This window comes from Lactuca sativa, chromosome 5 (assembly GCF_002870075.4).
Source record: "Lactuca sativa cultivar Salinas chromosome 5, Lsat_Salinas_v11, whole genome shotgun sequence".
Taxonomy (NCBI): domain Eukaryota; kingdom Viridiplantae; phylum Streptophyta; class Magnoliopsida; order Asterales; family Asteraceae; genus Lactuca; species Lactuca sativa.
In genome coordinates, this window is record NC_056627.2 from 265,504,293 (window position 1) to 265,517,928 (window position 13,636).

Sequence of the window (13,636 nt, forward strand, 5' to 3'; positions counted from 1 at the left end):
AGCTGTGTTGTGAGGGGTTTTGTATCATAATAACTTCACAAGATAGTTAAAACAACAGTATGAAAAGTATATCAAAAGGTTAATGTTTCACACGAATTTAGTCATGTGTTAACTTGTATTCCTCCCCAAAAAGAGTATAAAACATTTAAAATGTATTTAAAGAGTGTTCAAAGGGGATATGAACTCACTTGATAGTTTGAAGATTGTGAGGTGGAAAACCGAGCAGAGTTTCGTCTCGGGAAACTGATTTTTCTTGGGATTCTCGGGAATCTCGGGAGTAGAATCGGCCTTCGGGACTTGAGCCAAAAAGACCAGAGCTTCGGGTTTGAACGGACACGGAAAACGAGGAAATGCTGAGAGAGAGAGAAGAGAAATGAACCCTTTCTTTGGAAACCCTCGCATTCTATTTATAGGAAGGCAGGTCTGCCTCGGTACGCGGGGCGTACGCTCGTACGCGCTGCGTACGCGTACGTCATGCATGACCGAAGCCTCGACTGCCTCGGTTCGGATGGGACGGGTTCTTGGGTTCTCGGGTCGGATGGGACGGGTTGCTGGGGAGGTGGGTCGGATGGGACGTCGGGTCGGACGGGTCGGACGGGTCGGCTTCCTCGGATATGGCGACGTGGACGATCCGAGGCCAATCCTCTCGGTTACGCGGGGCGTACAGGAGTACGCAGCGCGTACTTCGGAGAAGGACGCTGACTCCTCTTCGGATAATATCCGAATTTTGAATTAAATAAATAATTAATTTATTTAATAAACTTCAAAAATCCATATCTTCTTCATACGAACTCCGTTTTCGATGGTCTTTATATCCACGCGTAGGTGAGACTACGATCTACAACTTTCGTTTAGACTCCGTTGGCAAATTCCAAAATTATTTTTATTATTTATTTTATAACTAATCGTTTTTAAGGAATTTCTTTGAAAAATCATAACTTCCTCATGCGAAGTCAGATTTGGACGTTCTTTTTGTGTACGCTCACGGTTTAATGTTATCTATGACTTTCATTTAGATACCTAAGGCTAAATGTTATCGTATTGAAACTTTGCGTTTTTCGTTTGATCGGTGTTGTCGGTTTTGACAGAAATCTTAGAATGGTCATAGCTTCTTCGCCATAACTCAGATTTTAGTGTTCTTTATTTATTTGGAACCTTTAAGACGATATCTACTACATAGCGTACTCCAAATCAGAGCTTTTGAACAATTCATTTATCGATGATATTCCCATTACATTCAAAAGGGGTTACAAGACTCGGTTTATAATGCCCGGGATAACGGGTTGTTACATCATCCCCCCGTTAAACGGAATTTCGTCCCGAAATTTAATACAAGGTAAGAGTTTTAGGGGCTGAGGAAGAGATGCGGATACTTCTGTAGCATTTGGTCTTCCCGTTCCCATGTGAATTCGGGTCCTCTCTTAGCATTCCATCGAACTTTTACTATTGAAATGCGACTCTGCTTGGTCCTTTTAACTTCCCTATCCATGATCTCGACGGGTTCTTCCACAAAGTTGAGATTTTCGTTTAACGCGATTTCATCGAGTGGAATTAGAAGTGTTTCGTCGGACAAACACTTTTTCAGGTTCGACACGTGGAATACTGGATGCACTTTGTTAAGCTCGATTGGAAGTTGGAGTTTGTAGGCCACTGGACCAACTCTCGAAATGATTTCGTAGGGTCCAATGTACCTGGGATTTAGCTTTCCACGCTTCCCAAAGCGTATCACGCCTTTCCAGGGTGAGACCTTCAGTAGCACACGGTCGCCAATCTGGAATTCCAAGGGTTTACGTCTCCTGTCGGCATAGCTCTTTTGTCTATCCCTTGAGGACTTCAGTCGTTCTCGTATTTGCACGATCTTTTCGGTAGTTTCTCTGATGATCTCTGGACCAGTAAGGGTGCTTTTAGTGACTAGACCTTTTGCCAATTGGGTGTCGCCCACTTCCGTCCAGCACAGGGGTGATCTGCACTTACGGCCGTAAAGGGCTTCGAACGGAGCGGTCTTGATGCTAGTATGATAACTATTGTTATAAGAGAACTCGACCAAAGGCAAGTGAATATCCCATGCCTTGCCAAAGTCGATTACACATGCTCGCAACATGTCTTCCAAGGTTTGGATCGTCCTCTCACTCTGTCCGTCAGTTTGAGGGTGGTATGCTGTACTCATGTCCAACCTTGTTCCCATGGATTTTTGCAGTGACTGCCAAAATCTGGAAGTGAACCTGCTGTCTCTATCTGAGATGATGGACATTGGTACTCCATGAAGTCGTACGATCTCCCGGATGTAGGTTCTTGATAGTTTTTCCATCCTATCGGTTTCCTTGATAGGTAAGAAATGGGCTGACTTGGTTAATCTGTCGACGATTACCCAAATAGTATCTTGGCCACTCTGAGTTTTGGGCAGTTTGGTTATGAAGTCCATGGAAATCTGCTCCCATTTCCACTCAGGTATTTCGGGTTGTTGGAGTAGGCCTGAGGGTTTTTGGTGTTCTATTTTTATTTTGGCACAAGTTAAACACTTGCTCACATACGTAGCGATCTCCGCTTTCATGTTTGGCCACCAGTAGAGTTGCTTGAGATCTAGATACATCTTGTCTGACCCTGGGTGTACGGAGTATGGGGTCCTGTGTGCCTCGCTCATAACTACCTCTCTGAATCCCCCAAACTTTGGTGTCCAGATCCGGTTCATGAGGTAGCGTGCTCCGTCACTCTTGATTTCTAAGTTCTTGTCCATTCCTCTAAGGGCCTCACCTGCCACGTTTTCGGGTTTCAAGGCCTCTAATTGAGCTTCCTTGACTTGCGTTGATAGGTGCGAATGGATCGACATAGCTAATGACTTCACTCTCCGGCCTGAGTACTCCTTTCGACTAAGGGCATCGGCTACGACGTTTGCTTTTCCCGGATGATAGCGAATATCGCATTCGTAATCACTGAGTAGCTCGACCCATCGCCGTTGTCTCATGTTGAGCTCCTTCTGATCGAAAATGTGTTGTAAGCTCTTGTGGTCGGTAAAGATAGTGCTCTTCGTTCCATACAAGTAATGTCTCCAGATCTTCAGGGCAAACACTACTGCTCCTAGCTCAAGATCGTGGGTCGTGTAGTTAACCTCATGTGTTTTCAACTGTCTCGAGGCGTAGGCGATGACCTTACTTCGCTGCATCAGAACACATCCGAGTCCTTGGTTTGATGCATCGCAATAAACTACGAAGTCTTCTATTCCTTCGGGAAGGGATAGTATTGGTGCGGTGCATAAGGCTCGTTTGAGCGTTTGGAACGCTCTTTCTTGTTTCTCTTCCCAGTCAAAGGCCACACCTTTCTGGGTTAGGGTTGTAAGAGGCTTCGCTATTCGTGAGAAGTTCTGAATGAACCTGCGGTAGTAGCCAGCGAGACCTAGAAATTGGCGAATTTCTGTAGGAGTCTTCGGTGCTGACCAGTTCTCAATGGCCTTAATTTTGGATGGGTCCACGTGGATTCCCTCTTCGCTTACCACGTGTCCTAAGAATTCGACTCTTCGGATCCAAAATTCACATTTCGAGAACTTCGCATAAAGTTTCTCTTTTCGTAATATCCCTAGAACTTGTCGCAGATGATCGCCATGCTCTTTCTTACTTCGGGAGTAGATCAGGATGTCGTCAATGAAAACGATGACGAACTGATCCAAGTAAGGTCGGCATACTCTATTCATCAGATCCATGAAGACTGCGGGCGCATTGGTCAATCCGAATGGCATCACCACGAACTCGTAATGTCCGTAACGAGTTCGGAAGGCGGTCTTCGGCACATCCTCCTCTAGCACTCGTAACTGGTGATACCCGCAGCAGTAGCAGCAGCCCTCTCTCAAATAAACTCCAATGCCAATGGAGGTACAGGAAGCAGCACGAATCATCCCAATAGTGGCACCGGCCAGGGCCATGTTAGAGAGTGTACTTACAAGGAGTTCTCCAACTCGAAGCCAAAGACTTTTAATGGCAGTGGCGGAGTCATTGCACTAATGCAATGGTTCGAAAAGACCGAAACTGTCTTCGAGATCTGCTCGTGCCAAGAAACAAGCAAGGTTAAGTTCGCTGCTTGCACCTTCATAGATCGAGCCCTCACTTGGTGGAAAAGCCATGTGAACTCAGTGACGCTCACTGTCGCTAACGCCATGAGTTGGGAAGAACTGAAGGTACTACTACTGGAAGAATACTGCCCAAGGGGTGAGGTGCAAAAGCTTGAGCAGGAACTCTGGAATTTGAAAATGGTCGGGTCTGACCTAGTCGCTTACACAGCTAGGTTCAACGATCTCGCTGCTTTGTGCCCTACCATGGTCAACCCAGAATCAAAGAAGGTCGAAAGGTACATTTGGGGGTTGTCACCCCAGATTCAAGGGCATGTCCTAGCCTCCAACCCTATCACCTACAACAGCGCTAAACGCCTGGCGCAACGACTCATCGATCACGGAGCGAAACAGAGTACCATCACAACAGCCGCAAATCCACCTAGGGAGGCTCAGGGACAGAGTAGGCCTTGGAACAAGAGGAGGGGACAAATCCTCCAGGAGAACCCCAAGAAACAACAAGTGATAGCGACCCACGCTATTACTGTACCTACCAACTCTGCCCCCACAAGTTCATACAATGGAAAGCTACCGAAATGTAACCAGTGCAACTTCCACCATCACGGTCTCTGTCATGGCCTTCAATGCACCAGGTGCAATAAGAAGGGTCATACAGCCCGCTATTGCAAGGAGCCAACCCAACAATCCGCCCCCACTGCTAATACCGGAGTAAGCCGTGCTTGCTTTGAGTGCGGGAGCACAGGGCACTACCGCAAGGACTGCCCGAAGGCAAACAACAGGAATACCGGCGGAAGAGGCCGAGTTTTCGCAATGGGACAAGATGAAGCCATTGCGGACCCTACTGTTGTTACGGGTACGTTTCTTCTCGATAACTCGTATGCATGCATTTTGTTTGATAGTGGAGCGGAAAGGAGTTTTGTGAGTCACGACTTTAAAAGCATGCTAAAACCAATACCACAATCATTAAGTGAACCGTTCATAGTAGAAATGGCCAACGGGAAAACTGAAGGCACTAAAGAGATATACTTAAACTGCACCCTAACTCTAAACGATAATCCCTTTCAAATCAACCTCATGCCAGTCTCGATTAAGAGTTTCGATGTCATCATTGGCATGGATTGGCTGAGTTCACATCGTGCGGACATTCTATGTTACGATAAGGCCGTTCGCCTTAATCTGCCAACCGGCGAAACCTTCCTTGTCTTGGGCGACAAACCTAGTACCACTCTTAGAATCATCTCAAGTATCCAAGCTCAGAAGCACTTACGAAAGGAGTGTCACGCATTTCTTGCACATGTTGTAGACGTGAAACGCGAAGTCCGGGACATCAAGGATGTGCCCGACGTATGCGATTTTCCCGATGTATTTCCCGAGGACCTTCCAGGGATACCACCCGTAAGACAAGTCGAATTCAGAATCGATCTGATTCCCGGAGCTACCCCAGTAGCCAAAGCACCCTATCGATTAGCCCCGGCAGAGATGCAGGAGCTATCCAGTCAACTGAATGAACTACTGGGAAAAGGATTCATCAGACCGAGCTTCTCACCATGGGGAGCACCCGTGTTGTTTGTGAAAAAGAAAGATGGATCGTTCAGAATGTGCATCGACTACAGAGAACTCAACAAACTGACGGTCAAGAATCGTTATCCTCTACCGCGCATAGATGATCTATTCGACCAACTGCAAGGGGCGAACTATTTTTCTAAGATTGATCTGAGGTCCGGGTATCACCAGTTACGAGTGCTAGAGGAGGATGTGCCGAAGACCGCCTTCCGAACTCGTTACGGACATTACGAGTTCGTGGTGATGCCATTCGGATTGACCAATGCGCCCGCAGTCTTCATGGATCTGATGAATAGAGTATGCCGACCTTACTTGGATCAGTTCGTCATCGTTTTCATTGACGACATCCTGATCTACTCCCGAAGTAAGAAAGAGCATGGCGATCATCTGCGACAAGTTCTAGGGATATTACGAAAAGAGAAACTTTATGCGAAGTTCTCGAAATGTGAATTTTGGATCCGAAGAGTCGAATTCTTAGGACACGTGGTAAGCGAAGAGGGAATCCACGTGGACCCATCCAAAATTAAGGCCATTGAGAACTGGTCAGCACCGAAGACTCCTACAGAAATTCGCCAATTTCTAGGTCTCGCTGGCTACTACCGCAGGTTCATTCAGAACTTCTCACGAATAGCGAAGCCTCTTACAACCCTAACCCAGAAAGGTGTGGCCTTTGACTGGGAAGAGAAACAAGAAAGAGCGTTCCAAACGCTCAAACGAGCCTTATGCACCGCACCAATACTATCCCTTCCCGAAGGAATAGAAGACTTCGTAGTTTATTGCGATGCATCAAACCAAGGACTCGGATGTGTTCTGATGCAGCGAAGTAAGGTCATCGCCTACGCCTCGAGACAGTTGAAAACACATGAGGTTAACTACACGACCCACGATCTTGAGCTAGGAGCAGTAGTGTTTGCCCTGAAGATCTGGAGACATTACTTGTATGGAACGAAGAGCACTATCTTTACCGACCACAAGAGCTTACAACACATTTTCGATCAGAAGGAGCTCAACATGAGACAACGGCGATGGGTCGAGCTACTCAGTGATTACGAATGCGATATTCGCTATCATCCGGGAAAAGCAAACGTCGTAGCCGATGCCCTTAGTCGAAAGGAGTACTCAGGCCGGAGAGTGAAGTCATTAGCTATGTCGATCCATTCGCACCTATCAACGCAAGTCAAGGAAGCTCAATTAGAGGCCTTGAAACCCGAAAACGTGGCAGGTGAGGCCCTTAGAGGAATGGACAAGAACTTAGAAATCAAGAGTGACGGAGCACGCTACCTCATGAACCGGATCTGGACACCAAAGTTTGGGGGATTCAGAGAGGTAGTTATGAGCGAGGCACACAGGACCCCATACTCCGTACACCCAGGGTCAGACAAGATGTATCTAGATCTCAAGCAACTCTACTGGTGGCCAAACATGAAAGCGGAGATCGCTACGTATGTGAGCAAGTGTTTAACTTGTGCCAAAATAAAAATAGAACACCAAAAACCCTCAGGCCTACTCCAACAACCCGAAATACCTGAGTGGAAATGGGAGCAGATTTCCATGGACTTCATAACCAAACTGCCCAAAACTCAGAGTGGCCAAGATACTATTTGGGTAATCGTCGACAGATTAACCAAGTCAGCCCATTTCTTACCTATCAAGGAAACCGATAGGATGGAAAAACTATCAAGAACCTACATCCGGGAGATCGTACGACTTCATGGAGTACCAATGTCCATCATCTCAGATAGAGACAGCAGGTTCACTTCCAGATTTTGGCAGTCACTGCAAAAATCCATGGGAACAAGGTTGGACATGAGTACAGCATACCACCCTCAAACTGACGGACAGAGTGAGAGGACGATCCAAACCTTGGAAGACATGTTGCGAGCATGTGTAATCGACTTTGGCAAGGCATGGGATATTCACTTGCCTTTGGTCGAGTTCTCTTATAACAATAGTTATCATACTAGCATCAAGACCGCTCCGTTCGAAGCCCTTTACGGCCGTAAGTGCAGATCACCCCTGTGCTGGACGGAAGTGGGCGACACCCAATTGGCAAAAGGTCTAGTCACTAAAAGCACCCTTACTGGTCCAGAGATCATCAGAGAAACTACCGAAAAGATCGTGCAAATACGAGAACGACTGAAGTCCTCAAGGGATAGACAAAAGAGCTATGCCGACAGGAGACGTAAACCCTTGGAATTCCAGATTGGCGACCGTGTGCTACTGAAGGTCTCACCCTGGAAAGGCGTGATACGCTTTGGGAAGCGTGGAAAGCTAAATCCCAGGTACATTGGACCCTACGAAATCATTTCGAGAGTTGGTCCAGTGGCCTACAAACTCCAACTTCCAATCGAGCTTAACAAAGTGCATCCAGTATTCCACGTGTCGAACCTGAAAAAGTGTTTGTCCGACGAAACACTTCTAATTCCACTCGATGAAATCGCATTAAACGAAAATCTCAACTTTGTGGAAGAACCCGTCGAGATCATGGATAGGGAAGTTAAAAGGACCAAGCAGAGTCGCATTTCAATAGTAAAAGTTCGATGGAATGCTAAGAGAGGACCCGAATTCACATGGGAACGGGAAGACCAAATGCTACAGAAGTATCCGCATCTCTTCCTCAGCCCCTAAAACTCTTACCTTGTATTAAATTTCGGGACGAAATTCCGTTTAACGGGGGGATGATGTAACAACCCGTTATCCCGGGCATTATAAACCGAGTCTTGTAACCCCTTTTGAATGTAATGGGAATATCATCGATAAATGAATTGTTCAAAAGCTCTGATTTGGAGTACGCTATGTAGTAGATATCGTCTTAAAGGTTCCAAATAAATAAAGAACACTAAAATCTGAGTTATGGCGAAGAAGCTATGACCATTCTAAGATTTCTGTCAAAACCGACAACACCGATCAAACGAAAAACGCAAAGTTTCAATACGATAACATTTAGCCTTAGGTATCTAAATGAAAGTCATAGATAACATTAAACCGTGAGCGTACACAAAAAGAACGTCCAAATCTGACTTCGCATGAGGAAGTTATGATTTTTCAAAGAAATTCCTTAAAAACGATTAGTTATAAAATAAATAATAAAAATAATTTTGGAATTTGCCAACGGAGTCTAAACGAAAGTTGTAGATCGTAGTCTCACCTACGCGTGGATATAAAGACCATCGAAAACGGAGTTCGTATGAAGAAGATATGGATTTTTGAAGTTTATTAAATAAATTAATTATTTATTTAATTCAAAATTCGGATATTATCCGAAGAGGAGTCAGCGTCCTTCTCCGAAGTACGCGCTGCGTACTCCTGTACGCCCCGCGTAACCGAGAGGATTGGCCTCGGATCGTCCACGTCGCCATATCCGAGGAAGCCGACCCGTCCGACCCGTCCGACCCGACGTCCCATCCGACCCACCTCCCCAGCAACCCGTCCCATCCGACCCGAGAACCCAAGAACCCGTCCCATCCGAACCGAGGCAGTCGAGGCTTCGGTCATGCATGACGTACGCGTACGCAGCGCGTACGAGCGTACGCCCCGCGTACCGAGGCAGACCTGCCTTCCTATAAATAGAATGCGAGGGTTTCCAAAGAAAGGGTTCATTTCTCTTCTCTCTCTCTCAGCATTTCCTCGTTTTCCGTGTCCGTTCAAACCCGAAGCTCTGGTCTTTTTGGCTCAAGTCCCGAAGGCCGATTCTACTCCCGAGATTCCCGAGAATCCCAAGAAAAATCAGTTTCCCGAGACGAAACTCTGCTCGGTTTTCCACCTCACAATCTTCAAACTATCAAGTGAGTTCATATCCCCTTTGAACACTCTTTAAATACATTTTAAATGTTTTATACTCTTTTTGGGGAGGAATACAAGTTAACACATGACTAAATTCGTGTGAAACATTAACCTTTTGATATACTTTTCATACTGTTGTTTTAACTATCTTGTGAAGTTATTATGATACAAAACCCCTCACAACACAGCTTTACCCTCTTTGGGATATAATATGTTTATAAATAGAAATATGTTTTATTTATACGTTTACATACAAACACATCATATCAAGGGTAACATTCTTTACTAAGTCATTTCATGCATTCAAAGAACTTATGATTATGCTTTGTCAAACATTGTGAAAGAGGTTAAACTTTGCATACAAACTACTACCTTATTACGGACTTAGTTGAGAATCCATGAGTCGTGTATATCTTCAAACGTTACTTTCTTTATTAGAAAATAATGCTACAAGTCCTGTCTATAACCAGAGTCTCCCGTTCGGAGAACGTGTCAAATGTGTATAGATCTATACGGGAAGTCATGATCCCGCGCCCTGACTGTTAGCTACAGTCCGTCTTTTGGGGTGACAGTTGTCATAACGCTACGACGCCTGAAGAACGTCGCTACAGGCATATTATGTTTAGTATGGTTATAAAACTCATCGGATATACAATTATTATGGTATTATGCTTTTATGAACAAGTAGTCATTAAAACTACTCTTCATTTAATAAGGGTGATTTTCGTATAGCTTTACTATGTAAAACTATGACACGACTTACAAGCACGTCGCTTGCTTGCAATTTTCGGTCTTCAAGACTGCCAGTTATGTCAGGAAAATAAGGGTTTTTCCTGTATACAAAACAAACAACTAATAGGAAAATAAGGGATTTTCTCGGTACAAATAGTTGCAATTTACATCATGAACATCCATATGCATCTCATACTTTTATAGGGAAAATAAGGGTTTTTCTGGAAAACATGCAAACACTTTCGAATGGCATACATCTTCTCAAAACACTACTTATGAACTCACCAACTTAAATGTTGACACTTTTTCTTTGAAATAACTTGTATTCACAGGAAACCGCTAGCCAGGTAGCAACTACTTCTGAAGACTAACGCACTGGCGTTAGTAACATATTTTGGATCGCCATTTTATATTTGATTTCTTTTGCAAACATGTAACACCTGCAATCATGTAAACTTTTCAAACATATTTATATTATGGTGGTGTGTACTTTCCTTTCTATGAACTGTTATGATACTGAATATGACGTCCTCCGCCCCCCGAACGATTCCGTCGTTCTGGTTTGGGGGTGTGTATGAACTGTTATGATACTGAATATGACGTCCTATTAGTTGTTTGTTTTGTATACAGGAAAAACCCTTATTTTCCTGACATAACTGGCAGTCTTGAAGACCGAAAATTGCAAGCAAGCGACGTGCTTGTAAGTCGTGTCATAGTTTTACATAGTAAAGCTATACGAAAATCACCCTTATTAAATGAAGAGTAGTTTTAATGACTACTTGTTCATAAAAGCATAATACCATAATAATTGTATATCCGATGAGTTTTATAACCATACTAAACATAATATGCCTGTAGCGACGTTCTTCAGGCGTCGTAGCGTTATGACAACTGTCACCCCAAAAGACGGACTGTAGCTAACAGTCAGGGCGCGGGATCATGACTTCCCGTATAGATCTATACACATTTGACACGTTCTCCGAACGGGAGACTCTGGTTATAGACAGGACTTGTAGCATTATTTTCTAATAAAGAAAGTAACGTTTGAAGATATACACGACTCATGGATTCTCAACTAAGTCCGTAATAAGGTAGTAGTTTGTATGCAAAGTTTAACCTCTTTCACAATGTTTGACAAAGCATAATCATAAGTTCTTTGAATGCATGAAATGACTTAGTAAAGAATGTTACCCTTGATATGATGTGTTTGTATGTAAACGTATAAATAAAACATATTTCTATTTATAAACATATTATATCCCAAAGAGGGTAAAGCTGTGTTGTGAGGGGTTTTGTATCATAATAACTTCACAAGATAGTTAAAACAACAGTATGAAAAGTATATCAAAAGGTTAATGTTTCACACGAATTTAGTCATGTGTTAACTTGTATTCCTCCCCAAAAAGAGTATAAAACATTTAAAATGTATTTAAAGAGTGTTCAAAGGGGATATGAACTCACTTGATAGTTTGAAGATTGTGAGGTGGAAAACCGAGCAGAGTTTCGTCTCGGGAAACTGATTTTTCTTGGGATTCTCGGGAATCTCGGGAGTAGAATCGGCCTTCGGGACTTGAGCCAAAAAGACCAGAGCTTCGGGTTTGAACGGACACGGAAAACGAGGAAATGCTGAGAGAGAGAGAAGAGAAATGAACCCTTTCTTTGGAAACCCTCGCATTCTATTTATAGGAAGGCAGGTCTGCCTCGGTACGCGGGGCGTACGCTCGTACGCGCTGCGTACGCGTACGTCATGCATGACCGAAGCCTCGACTGCCTCGGTTCGGATGGGACGGGTTCTTGGGTTCTCGGGTCGGATGGGACGGGTTGCTGGGGAGGTGGGTCGGATGGGACGTCGGGTCGGACGGGTCGGACGGGTCGGCTTCCTCGGATATGGCGACGTGGACGATCCGAGGCCAATCCTCTCGGTTACGCGGGGCGTACAGGAGTACGCAGCGCGTACTTCGGAGAAGGACGCTGACTCCTCTTCGGATAATATCCGAATTTTGAATTAAATAAATAATTAATTTATTTAATAAACTTCAAAAATCCATATCTTCTTCATACGAACTCCGTTTTCGATGGTCTTTATATCCACGCGTAGGTGAGACTACGATCTACAACTTTCGTTTAGACTCCGTTGGCAAATTCCAAAATTATTTTTATTATTTATTTTATAACTAATCGTTTTTAAGGAATTTCTTTGAAAAATCATAACTTCCTCATGCGAAGTCAGATTTGGACGTTCTTTTTGTGTACGCTCACGGTTTAATGTTATCTATGACTTTCATTTAGATACCTAAGGCTAAATGTTATCGTATTGAAACTTTGCGTTTTTCGTTTGATCGGTGTTGTCGGTTTTGACAGAAATCTTAGAATGGTCATAGCTTCTTCGCCATAACTCAGATTTTAGTGTTCTTTATTTATTTGGAACCTTTAAGACGATATCTACTACATAGCGTACTCCAAATCAGAGCTTTTGAACAATTCATTTATCGATGATATTCCCATTACATTCAAAAGGGGTTACAAGACTCGGTTTATAATGCCCGGGATAACGGGTTGTTACACGAGTATCCCGGGTTACCTTATAATTCATTGGCCTGAAGGTAACGGTATTTTGCCGGCAATTTACATTGTATGCTGGTATCTCATTTTCAGAGCCACTGTTTTGACCTTACGAGACGTATCTTTCATTTGATACTGTCTGGGGTCTGTATTCACTGTTTTAGACCTTACCAGTTGTACCTTTCATTTGGTGCCTTCTGGGGTCTGTGTCTCCACTTGTTAGACTGAACCAGGCATGTCGTTTGTTCAATACTTTCCTAGAGTCTATGATTCCTTTGCCTTAGTCAGCAGTCCTCACTGCTGAGGCTTATGTTATTTCCCTGTTGTCTCTTGCTTTCTTTAATAATCAAATTCAGTATTTTGATAATGATATCAATTAAGGGAAAACTACTTTTTACCACATAACACTGACCAGTCTTGGTAGAAGGCTGCTTTATTAAAGAAAATATAGGATTTTCTGGAAAGAACTCTAATACACAGTAAACACTTAAACTACTACTTTATAAAGTTATTTGGATAAATGTCACTAAATACTTATGAACTCACCAGCATTTGTAAAAATGTTGATACTCGCTTTTCAAATAACTTGTATTCTCAGGTTAGCATTAGACAGGTACACTCCCGGAGCTGTTGATGAAGACGGCTTAGTACCTTGTTGTACTTATTATATTTGCTTGTATACTTTGAATTGTTGTAATGTAACCATGTAAAAATTATTACTATTAATGCAATGTTTTGTTGTACTTTGATTACTATAATGCATGTGTTGTGATACTTGACATGACGTCATCCACCCCATAACGTTTCCGCCGTTCCGGTTTTGGGGTGTGACAATTTGGAATATTCCTTGCAAATAAATAAGAAGCTAGATGATTACCAATTTGAATTAATATTATTTTATTCATTTGAGGGTTATCTAAGGTTTCCAAGTTGCATTAT